The sequence below is a fragment of the Neoarius graeffei genome, chromosome 26 (assembly GCF_027579695.1).
Source record: "Neoarius graeffei isolate fNeoGra1 chromosome 26, fNeoGra1.pri, whole genome shotgun sequence".
Taxonomy (NCBI): Eukaryota; Metazoa; Chordata; class Actinopteri; order Siluriformes; family Ariidae; genus Neoarius; species Neoarius graeffei.
This window is the reverse complement of record NC_083594.1, coordinates 11,064,696-11,077,161: the sequence shown is the minus strand read 5'-3', so window position 1 is coordinate 11,077,161 and position 12,466 is coordinate 11,064,696. Positions and strand designations below refer to the sequence as shown.

The 12,466-nt window shown below is 44.7% G+C and overlaps 1 protein-coding gene across 1 annotated transcript in view; it reads right to left on the bottom strand.

The window, feature by feature from the left end:
- The window catches only part of LOC132874666 (zinc finger protein 271-like), a 73,397-nt gene that overhangs the window by 29,724 nt on the left and 31,207 nt on the right, over nucleotides 1-12,466 (bottom strand). The gene's annotated exons all lie outside the window — the stretch shown is intronic.

Below are 12,466 nucleotides of genomic sequence, written 5' to 3'. Positions count from 1 at the left end.
AGATAAAGTTGTTGCCAATGAGAGCTCTTCCAAAAGGCACAGCATGATGGATAATAGAATAGAATGCCTTTGTCACTATACACATGTACAATGAGATTAAAGCATCTCCAATAACAGTGCAAAACAGCATGGAGAGAGAGAGAGAGAGAGAGAGAGAGAGAGAGAGAGAGAGAGAGAGAGGGGAAGGGGGGAGTGTGTAAGGGGGGTAAGGTGCACAGTCCTGAGGTGTGTGTGTTATGTTACACATTATGGACTGAGGTATTGCTCATTGCACATATAAATTATTGCACAGAGAGAGTCACATTATAAATTATTGCACGAGAGATTCACATTATAAAATAAAATATTACACATTTATGAAGTACTGCAAGGTAAGGTAGGTACACAGACTTGAGGCGTGTGTGCTGTAAGGTGCACAGTCCTGAGGTGAGGTGAATGTGTTGTGTTTCACATTATGGAGTGAGGTATTGCACAGAGACAGTCCCTTATAAAGTACTGCACATTATAAATTATTGCACGAGGAGAGTCACATGGTAAAATAAAGAGACTATAAAGTCAGAGCATATTCAAGTTCAGGGCGGTTATGGCTTTTGGAAAGAAGCTGTTTTTGAATCGGTTTGTCTTTGACCTGATGCACCTGTAGCGCCTCCCTGAGGGCAACAGGTCAAACAGATCAAAGCCAGGGTGGAAGCTGTCCTTGATAATGTTTTTAGCTCTGCTAAGGCAGCGGGAGGTGTAAATGTCCATCAGGGAGGGGAGAGGGCAACCAATGATCTTCTGTGCTGCCTTAAAGGAACAGTCCACCGTACTTCCATAATGAAATATGTTCTTCTCTGAATTGAGACGAGCTGATCCGTACCTCTCCGAGCTTTGCGCGACCTCCCAGTCAGTCAGACACGCTGTTACTCCTGTTAGCAATGTAGCTCGGCTCAGCATGGCCAATGGTATTTTTTGGGGCTGTAGTTAGATGCGACCAAACTCTTCCACGTTTTTCCTGTTTACATAGGTTTATATGACCAGTGACATGAAACAAAGTTCAGTTACACAAATTGAAACGTGGCGATTTTCTATGCTATGGAAAGTCCGCACTATAATGACAGGCGTACTAACACCTTCTGCGCGCTTCGACAGCGCATTGATACCTTCACTCAGAGTTGTACCATTTATTTTAGACAGGGCGGACGGACCAGGGCATTCGCCCGCCTGGCCGTGCCCGACGAGGAGCGCTCTCGGCCGGCTTGGGAGGCAGACGGCAGCCCCTCCTGGAAGTGCAGTTTTACCATGGGCCTCAGGCTGAAAAAATGACAAAGTCACAGTTTTACCATGGGGCTCGAGTTGTACCATTTTTTTTTAGACAGGGCGGACAGACCAGGGCATTCGCCCGCCTGGTCGTGCCCGAAGAGGAGTGAAGGTATCAATGCGCTGTCAAAGCGTGCAGAAGGTGTTCGTACGCCTGTCGTTATAGTGCGAACTTTCCATAGCATAGAAAATCGCCACGTTTCAATTTGTGTAACTGAACTTTGTTTCATGTCACTGGTCATATAAACCTATGTAAACAGGAAAAACGTGGAAGAGTTTGGTCGCATCTAACTACAACCCCAAAAAATACCATTGGCCATGCTGAGCCTAGCTACATTGCTAAGAGGAGTAACAGCGCGTCTGACTGACTGGGAGGTCGCGCAAAGCTCAGAGAGGTACGGATCAGCTCATCTCAATTCAGAGAACATCATTATGGAAGTACGGTGGACTGTTCCTTTAACTACCTTCTGGAGCCTCTCCCTGTCTACAGCAGTGCAGCTGTCGTACCATACCGTAATACAGTACGTCAGCAAGCTCTCGATGGATGAGCGGTAGAAGGTCAGCAGCAGGTTGGAGTTTAGGTTGTACTTCCTGAGGACTCTCAGGAAGTGTAGCATCTGCTGAGCCTTCTTAATGACTGCTGGTGATGTTTACTGACCAGGAAACGTCGGCGGAGATGAGGACGCCGAGAAACCGGAAGGTGTGGACCCTCTCCACATACACGTTGATGTAGAGGGGGCCTAGGTCGGTACTGTGCTTCCTCAAGTCAAAAATGAGCTCTTTGGTTTTCTTGGTGTTCAGAGCGAGGTTATTTTCTGAACACCAGGCTGCCAACTTCAGGACCTCCTCTCTGTAGGCTGCCTCGTCTCCCTTTAAGAAGAATCCGACCACTGTGGTGTCATCAGCAAACTTGACGACGAGGTTGTTGTTGATGATGATGACGATGCCCTTTATTGTCACTAGTCACATGTACCAGTGAAATGGTTGTGGGTCGAACTACAGTCGTGGGTGTAGAGGCAGTACAGGAGGGGGCTCAGCACACAGCCCTGTGGAGAGCCGGTGCTCAACGTGTGGGTGGAGGAGAAGTGGGGGCCAAGTCTCACAGTCTGGGGCCGGTTAGTAAGAAAGTCCTTTAACCAGGCACATGTGAGAGGGGGGAGGCCGAGAGTGTCCAGTTTTCTAATAAGGATGTCCGGGATTATTGCATTAAAAGCTGAACTGTAATCCACAGAGTATGCGGACGTAGCTCTGCCGCTGCTTCAGGTGATTTAGCGCAGAGTGGAGAGCTTCGGCGATGGCGTCCTCCGTGGATCTGTTTGTGCGATATGCGAACTGGTAGGGGTCAAAGTCTGGGGGGAGGTGGTCTTTGATGTGCTGAAGAACTAGCCTCTTGAAGCACTTCATGATTACCGGGGTGAGGGCCACAGGACAGTAATCAATCATTCAGGCTGGTGACAGGAGACTTCTTCGGCACTGGGATTATTGTTGCAGATTTTAGGCAGGGCGGGATGACTGCCTGAGCCAGGGAGAGGTTAAAGAGCCTGGTGAAGGTAGGGGCGAGCTGGTGGGCGCATGCTCCCAGCACCTTACCAGGTACACCATCTGGGCCAGCAGCTTTCTTGGGGTTCACTGCCAGGAGCACCCGTCTGACATCGTGCTCCTGTACAGTTAAAGGAGTGGTGTAGGAACTGTGTGGTGGTGGGGGCAGGGCAGGAGCAGATGAGTGCTGCTGAGATGTTTCAAAGCGAGCAAAGAAGCGATTTAGCTCCTCTGCTAGCGGCGCACTCCAGTCTCCTGTTGGCGCATCACAGTCTCTGAAGTTTGTGATGTCCTGAATGCCCTGCCACACCTCCCGTGTGTTGTTGCTGGACAGGTGGGATTCTATGCGCAGCCTGTGGTCCGCCTTGGCTTTATTTATTCCTCTTTTCAGATCAGCTCGAGCAGCTCTAATCATCTGACCTGAAGGCAGCATCGCGAGCCCTGAGGAGCGAGCGGACCTGGCTGGTCATCCAGGGTTTCTGGTTTGGGAAGACCCGGATGTTTTTATCCATCGTCACATTCCCGATGCAGAACTTGATATAGTCCAGCACCGTTCCTGTGAATGTCTCCAGCTCCTGGTGTTCAAATAAGTCCCAATCTGTATGTTTAAAGCAGTCCTGTAGTTTGGAGAGTGCATTGTCAGGCCAGGTTGTGATGGTCCTTGTGGTGGGCCTGGCTCTGCGCCTGAGGGGGTGTAGGCTGGGGAGAGCAGGAGGGAAAGATGGTCTGACTGGCCGAGGTGGGGGAGGGGTATGGCTCTGTACGCATGCTTGATGTTGGAGTAAACATGATCCAGAGTGTTCTCCCCTCTAGTAGAACACTTAACATGTTGGTAAAACTTCGGCAGTACAGTCTTCAAGTTGGCCTTATTAAAAGTCTCCTGCTATTATGTGAACACCGTCAGGGTGGGCTCGCTGCTGTTTGTTAAAGTGCTGTTTGTTGCTGTTTGTGTAAAGTCCACAAGCGGAGGCCATCTGATCTGCTTTAATATCAACAGATCTTCATTTAAGGTACGTGAATCTTTTCATCATGGCACCCCTTCAGCCTGTTCAGTGTGCTGAGTGCAGGATGTTTAGTCATTCTTCCTCCGTCACTAGCGATAGCTCTATTAGCTTTACTTGTGATAAGTGCAGATTAGTTAGCTCTCTGACGGAGAAGATTTCAGTGCTAGAAGCGCGTGTCCAGGCTTTAGAGCAGGTTAGTGAGCGTGAGAACAGTGTAGTTTCTGTTAGGGAAAGTCTGGACGCCCTAGGTGGAGTTAGCAATCCCCCAACTCCGGCATTAGAGCCCTTACAGCGGGGCGAATGGGTGACGGCTCGGCGGCATAAGCGTAGAGCCAAAGCTACCGCTGAGGCTCGCCCACGGGAGCACCACTCCTCTCCGCGTCACGTGTCGAACAGGTTTGCTCTCCTTAGTGATGCACCCACTGAGAAACCTGAAAGAGCTCTGGTTATAGGGGACTCTATCATACGGCACGTGAAATTAGCTCAGCCTTTAGGGGCACCAGCAGCTTTAGTCAGGTGTATACCGGGAGCCAGGGCGCCGGACATAGCAGGTAATCTTAGGGTCCTAGGCAAGCACAGGTTCTCAAAGATAGTTATCCATGCAGGAGCTAATGATATACGCCTTCGTCAGTCTGAGGTTACTAAGAGTAACTTTGTAGAGGTGTTTAAATTAGCGAAGGCGATGTCCGATGCTGTAGTATGCTCTGGCCCCATCCCAATGCGGCGTGGCGATGTAGCTTACAGCAGGTTATGGTCGCTGAACTGCTGGCTGTCCAGGTGGTGCTCTGAAAACAGTGTGGGCTTTATAGATAATTGGGCTAATTTTGAGGGCACTGCTGGCCTGTTAGGGCGGGACGGTATCCATCCCACTCGGGAAGGTGCTGCTCTCATTTCCTGCAGCATAGGTCATAGTCTCAGAACAGGCCTAGTTAATTTCTGACAATCCAGAGCCAAGGCCAGGGAGCAGACGAACAGGCTAAACCGACTGTCTGCTAGCTGCACAGAGTCGTCACTCAGGGCCCACTACATCGAGACTGTGTCTGTTCCCCGAGCTCAACAAAAAGGTAGAAATTTTCAGAGAGTTTGTTCCAGTAACCTAATCAATATAAAATTAGATCAGACTGACTGTACAGCTGCTGCCAGCACCTTTGATCTAAAGGTGGGGCTATTAAATATTAGATCTCTTACATCTAAAGCGCTAATGGTTAATGAACTCATTACTGATCAGGAGTTTAATGTACTGTGTTTAACAGAAACATGGATTAAGCCAAATGAATATATAGCATTAAATGAAGCGAGTCCTCCTGGATACAGTTATATACACCAGCCTCGTCTAACTGGCAGAGGAGGAGGCGTCGCGGTTATTTATAACGATTATCTAGGTGTAACACACAAACCTGGTTATAAATTTAATACATTTGAAGTTCTTCATACTCATATAATGTATGTAGCCTCGAAAAATAAGTCTACCCAGTTAATTCCATTGCTTATTATTTACAGGCCCCCGGGGCCATATTCTGAGTTTCTTTCTGAATTTGCAGATTTTATCTCAGATCTGGTTATTTCCTTAGACAAAGCTTTAGTTGTCGGAGATTTTAATATTCACTTTGATAACCCAGAAGACCCTTTAAAAACAGCGTTTGTGTCCATCTTAGATTCAGTCGGGATTAAGCAGAATGTCATAGGACCGACCCATAATGGTGGTCACACCCTTGATCTAATACTAACATTCAGATTAAACGTAGACAATATAGTCATACTTCCACAGTCTGAAGTTATCTCAGATCATTGTCTCATCTCATTCAAAATATGTCTGAGTAATAATATATGCACCTCACCACGCTACTGTATTAAACGTACTTTCACGTCAACTACTGCACAGAGCTTTATAAATGATCTCCCAGAGCTGTCAACTTTGATTGGGTCACTGTCATGTCAGCCCCTGCAGAACTCGATCAGGCAACTGAATGCTTAGAGTCAACATTCCGCCATACTTTAGATAATGTAGCTCCTCTAAAAAGGAAAATGGTCAGAGACAAAAAATTAGCACCCTGGTATAATGATGACACTCGCACATTAAAACAGACCACTCGAAAATTGGAACGTAAATGGCGTCAAACAAAATTGGTAGTGTTCAAATTGGCGTGGAAGGAGAGCTTCCTGAAGTATAGAAAAGCTCTTAGTGCTGCGAGATCAACATATCTCTCCTCCCTAATAGAAGATAACAAAAATAATCCTAGATTCCTATTTAATACTGTAGCAAAATTAACCAGGAATAAGTCCACTATCAACACATGCACACCTGCAGTATGTAGTAGCAACGACTTCATGAATTTTTTTAATGACAAAATTGAGAATATCCGACAAAAAAATTCAAACTACTAATTAAAGGTTAGACAATGAAAGTGACCTTGTAGTTAACAATATAACTGTATCAGATCATCAGTTAGAATGTTTTACTCCCCTAAAAGAAACTGAATTACTTTCATTAATCTCTACATCAAAAGCCTCAACTTGCGTACTAGATCCCTTACCGACACATCTATTCCAACAGATAATGCCTGGAGTAATTGAACCGCTTCTAAAAATAATAAATTCTTCTCTTATGATTGGCTATGTACCCAATTCCTTTAAACTAGCAGTTATCAAACCCCTGATTAAAAAACCTGACCTTGATCCCTGTCAGCTGTCCAATTATCGGCCAATATCAAACCTCCCCTTTATCTCCAAGATCCTTGAAAAAGCTGTGGCACAGCAGTTATGCTCATATTTACATAGGAATAACATCCATGAAATGTATCAGTCAGGATTTAGACCTCATCATAGCACAGAGACAGCACTGGTTAAAGTAGTAAACGACCTACTGTTGGCGTCTGATCAGGGCTGTGTCTCGCTACTTGTGTTGCTTGACCTTAGTGCAGCATTTGATACCATTGATCATTCCATTCTTCTGGATAGACTAGAAAATGTTGTGGGAGTTAAGGGAATGGCCCTCTCCTGGCTCAGGTCTTATCTAACTGATCGTTATCAGTATGTCGATATAAATGGTGATATTTCTAGACGTACCGAGGTAAAGTTTGGTGTTCCACAAGGTTCTGTCTTGGGTCCACTGCTTTTTTCTCTATATATGTTACCTCTGGGCGATATTATTCATAAACATTGTATTAGTTTCCACTGTTATGCTGATGACACACAGTTGTATGTCTCTGCAAAACCTGATGAGAGACACCAGCTTAATAAAATTGAGGAATGTGTTAAGGACATTAGACACTGGATGCTTATAAATTTCCTTCTGCTTAACTCTGACAAGACTGAAGTACTTGTGCTAGGACCACATACAGCTAGAAGTAAGTTTTCTGATTACACAGTAACTCTGGATGGCCTTTCTGTTTCTTCACGTGCAGCAGTAAAAGACCTCGGAGTGATTATTGACCCCAGTCTTTCATTCGAAACTCACATTGATAACATCACCCGGATAGCTTTCTTTCATCTCAGAAATATTGCAAAGATAAGAAATTTAATGTCATTGCATGATGCAGAAAAACTAGTCCATGCTTTCGTTACCTCCAGGTTGGATTATTGTAATGCCTTACTGTCTGGATGTTCCAATAAGTGCATAAACAAGCTCCAGTTAGTTCAAAATGCCGCAGCAAGAGTCCTTACTAGAACTAGAAAATATGACCACATCACGCCTGTCTTATCCACACTGCATTGGCTCCCAATCAAATTTCGTATTGATTATAAAATACTACTATTGACCTTTAAAGCACTAAATGGTCTCGCACCACAGTACCTGAGTGAACTTCTGCTCCTCTATGACCCGCCACGCCTACTTAGATCAAAAGGTGCAGGCTATCTGCTGGTACCTCGTATAGTGAAGTATAGGGGGCAGAGCCTTTTCTTACAAAGCCCCACTGTTATGGTACAGCCTTCCAAGTAATGTTCGGGAATCAGACACAGTCTCAGCATTTAAGTCTAGGCTGAAAACATATCTGTTTAGTCAAGCCTTTTGTTAATGGTGTTTATGAGGTAAAGGAGTAGATCTGGAGGGTCCTCAGACATAGAGTGTTTTGGTAAACTGGGATGTATGGATGCTGTCAGTCCCCACTCGCTTGCTCACTCGAGTTTGTTGACGGTGCAGTGGCTGGCTGCTTTATGTCCCGGGGCTCCCTCATGCCTGTGTTACCTTCTGGCTCTCTCCTTTTAGTTATGCTGTCATAGTTAGTTGCCGGAGTCCCTGCTTGTACTCGGTGCAATATGTATACTGTTCCTACTTATTCAGGTGACATTGGGCATACCTAACCACCTGTGTTTTCTTTCTCTCCCCCCCCCCCACCCCAAATCTGTCCCTCTGAGTTACATGGAGTCAACAGGAAATCTTTTGGTGGAGACGGTGGGGACCTCGACTGGCTATCGTAGCCTGCAGGGAATCGGCCGTCAGACATTCTGTCGCATGTCCCAGACCCGGTGAAATGTAACTGAATTGTCTTGGCCAGGCCTAAGGGTCCCATCTGCATCTCATCATTGCTGAGGAGTGTGCTCCCATCACCCAATCAAGCATCCAGCCAGAGCAGGTCATGATATATTTTTTACCATATTAACATGCCATTGTGCGTCATGCCTGATGTAAAGACTCTCGTCTCTGCGAGCCTACCACACAGATTTAATACTTGTCATTTTTAGGGCATACCTAACAACGTGTTTTCTTTCTCTCTCTCTCTCTCTCTCTCCCCCCCCCCATCTGTCCCTCTGAGTTACATGTTGATCCTGGGATTGAGATGCTGGCCTCTTCTGCCCCTCGGACCTGCTTGATCCATCCTGGTGCCCTGTGTCTGGTTGGAGTTTTATCGCCCCACTCCTGTGAAGGACGGCCCCATGAGGACAGTTGAGGGTTATACCTGTTAAAACTGTTAATATTATAGTCAGGCTGTCTGTTGTTGCCCAAATGAGGATGGGTTCCCTTTTGAGTCTGGTTCCTCTCGAGGTTTCTTCCTCATGTCGTCTGAGGGAGTTTTTCCTTGCCACCGTCGCCACAGGCTTGCTCATTGGGGATAGATTAGGGATAAAATTAGCTCATGTTTTAAGTCGTTCAAATTCTGTAAAGCTGCTTTGCGACAATGTTTATTGTTAAAAGCGCTGTACAAATAAACTTGATTTGATTTGATCCTCTCCCTCCTCCGTCTGCGCCGCCTCCTAGACCTGACAACAATCCACGGAGAGCCCGGCGATCTCGCTATGTCATCTGGGATGTTATGCGTGAAGAGAAAGTCACTCGAAACATATCTGGTGTTGGTCACCGATGGCTAAAAGTGTCTGGCGGGTGTACTGGATGTTCGCAGAACCGATGGTGCACAAGCAAGCAAAAAAGAAATACAAAAACAAAGAGCACTGAAAAGGAGAGCCGTAAGCCGCTGCAACCACGCGCGCCGCCATCTTGAGTAGGGGTCGACCGACAATCGGCCTGGCCGATATATCGGGCCGATATTCTGCATTTTTAGGGTTATCGGTATCGGCCATAATTTCCACTGATATGCCGATAACATGCCTTTTTGCAGCCATTTCGTTCCTAACGCGACTGTCACTGCATGTCCTTTCCTGCACTCGCCTCTCTGAGTTCAAGAACACGGTCCCGCCCACCACAACATCTGATTTGTTTGGCACAAGAGATATAGCCAATCGACACGCGCAGCTAAACACTCTGAACTGTTTCAAGGCGCCCGTATCAAGGTAAGGACACGCTGCTTTTGCCGCAATAAGTCACAAACACACAAATTGCAAAAGCACAACATCATTATATGTTTACATTCTTCATCTACTACTCGTTAAAATTGTCCATTTGCATCTGTGTAGCCAGGCAAACTTAGCTTACGGAAGGAAGCACTTGAATTAGCCTACAACCAACTAGTCTCGCTGAAACAGCACAACGTAGGCTGCAGTCATTTTTAAATCCCCGTCTGGAAATGTTGTGAATGTGTCAGTAGTTCTACTCGAACAGTAGAATGACAGCCATTCAGAGAGGTGGTCAAGGCAACTTTATAAAGTGCTGTTTGAACATTTAAACAAGCCCGGTGTGACTAGTATTTATAATTCTTGCGCAAGTGATTCTCCTCGCTAGCGCTTCTGATTCGGAAAGCGATATACTCTTAAAGGAGCAGCCGCTCCTAATAGGGAGTGATAGCCTACTTTACTGTATGTTTGATTTTACTTTTTTAAAAAATGCTGCAGGCAGCTCCCTACACTTGGTTTGTTATTTAAAAACTACTTGAAGTTGGTAAGTCTTACTTAGTTCTTAGTGTAAAAGAATCCAGAGTGTATTTTCATTTATTTTCCACTGAAAATGGTGAGCTGTAATATAGTAGGGAGTGATTTTATTTTTTTATTGGTGAATATTTATTATTATCTTATTTCTCATTTTATTCTAACTAATGTTTGACTTTATTGTACAAATGCTGCTGGCATCTCCCTGCACAAAATTTCATGTTCAATTTTACAATTAAACATACATTTCATGGATATGAAGGTCTTTGTCAGTGTGTGCTATGTTTAATTTCATGTGAATTATAATGTTTATATTTATCGGTTGCACATATCGGTTATCGTCATCCCAATTCCATAATAATCGGTATCGGTATCGGCCCTGAAAAAAACATATCGGTCGATCCCTAATCTTGAGCCATTTGATTTATACAAATCAAATAAGGATTTGTCTGTACTTGTCAGCAGTGAGGGTCCCATCTATTTTGTAGAGATGACCAACTCCATTGTAGGTGATTGCTCCCCATACTTGCAGGACCCCTCCACCATGTTTTACTGTGGGAGAAACACAGTTTACCTTGTATCTTTCTCCCTTTCTGCACCTGACTTACTGTTGCATAGCGTTGCCAAATAATTCAAATTTCTTCTCATCTGAGAACATGACCCTTTTCCACTGCTCAGAAGTCCAACTCCTATGAATTTTTGCCCAGTTAAGTCTCTTCTGCTTATTTCCACCTCTCAACAAAAGTTTTGCGCACTGACACATGACCTTTGAGGCCTTCTGCTGAGAGCGTCTTCCTAACCAGGTGTGGGGAGACATCCTTGCCTGTAGCATCTTGGAGGTCCTGTGCCAGTTCCTTGCTGGATTTCTTCCTCTCTCGTAGGGATGTAGTCTTGAGGTGCTGGACATCGGCTTTAGTCAACTTTTTCTTCCTTCCTCTGCCTGAAATGTTCTTGAAGTTCCCAGTCTTCTGGTGATGCTTGAGGCATTTCCAGACTGCACTGTGGGTCACATGCAACATTCTTTGCTATGGCTCATTATGAATGGCTCTCCTCCTGCAAAACTTTCATCCCAATACCCTGCTCTTCTGTAGTTTCTCTCTCTGATGCCATTTCTGCCTGTTGCCTGGCTGTAGTCAGAGGATATATATTTTTTCTAATGAATTATTTGTAGAGACCACATGATTTAGTTAATGGTTTTCACCAGTGGAATAATTAGCATATCATGGTAGGATTGCCCAACAAGGAGTGATTAAGGTGGGTTTTGGGGCTAAACTAAACAAAAAGAGATACTATTTCCAATATTTTTATGATGTTTATCACACAACGATGGCCAAAACTGCTAGCGTTTTCATCGTGAAAGTATAAAATTGTGGTTAAAAAGTGTCTCTGTATCCTCAATGTATTTCAGCTGCCTTCAGTGCAGATTCTTATGTCATTTGCATGGATTAAGTATGCAAAATCCATCTTTTCCTAGGCATTTCCATATTTTGTGCCAGTACTGGATACGAGTATGAATTTTTTTACTTCCTTGTGGGAGTAAAGAAATGGTCAGATATGAAGCTTGCAGGGCAAAATAAAACGAATGTTTATTAACATGACTGTGGCACTGCATGATGTATTTACAGTATTCTCTTAGGACTTGCCTGGTCAGGGTTGTTTTAAATTCAGCTACTTGTTTGCTTATCTTCTGGGGAACAGAATTTCCCAAATTTGTTATGAAATCACATGCAGGTACAAACAAAATTAACTGTCCACACAGTAAGAAAGTAAGTAAATAAATAAAAATAGTCCAATGCACATCTCTTATTGAGCTAGCTGACAATTATGGCATTTCTAAATCTAGACATTTTTCCTCCCAATGCCATACATATCGGATTCATATTTAATTAAAAAAAATAATAAAATAAAAAATAATAAAAAAAAAACCACAACAACCCCCTTCCCCCCCCACCAAATGGCAATTTAAGCATAACTAATTTGCTGAAGAAGAAACCATTGGACCCAGAGGAAACCTACACTGACGGGGGAGAACTTGCAAAACTTCACACAGACAGCAACCCGAGCTTAGAATCGAATCCAGGACCCTGGAGCTGCGCCACTGTGATGTCCCGAAATCCGTATATTTGGACTCCTCTCACACCCACGGTCTCTTATTGAACATCCCATTCCAGGGGCATAATGAGGGGCATACTCTCTGTCCCCTATTAAATCACAGCTGGTTGGGATCTTCTGCGAGTTTATGCATGTGGGGAACAGAGCACATAGCACTGTCCTCCAGGTGTGTTTTGCCATCATGTGACACAGTATAGCGAACCCCAGCCAGACAATGATGAAGCTTACTGATGTTTCAAGAAGCATTTTTTTTA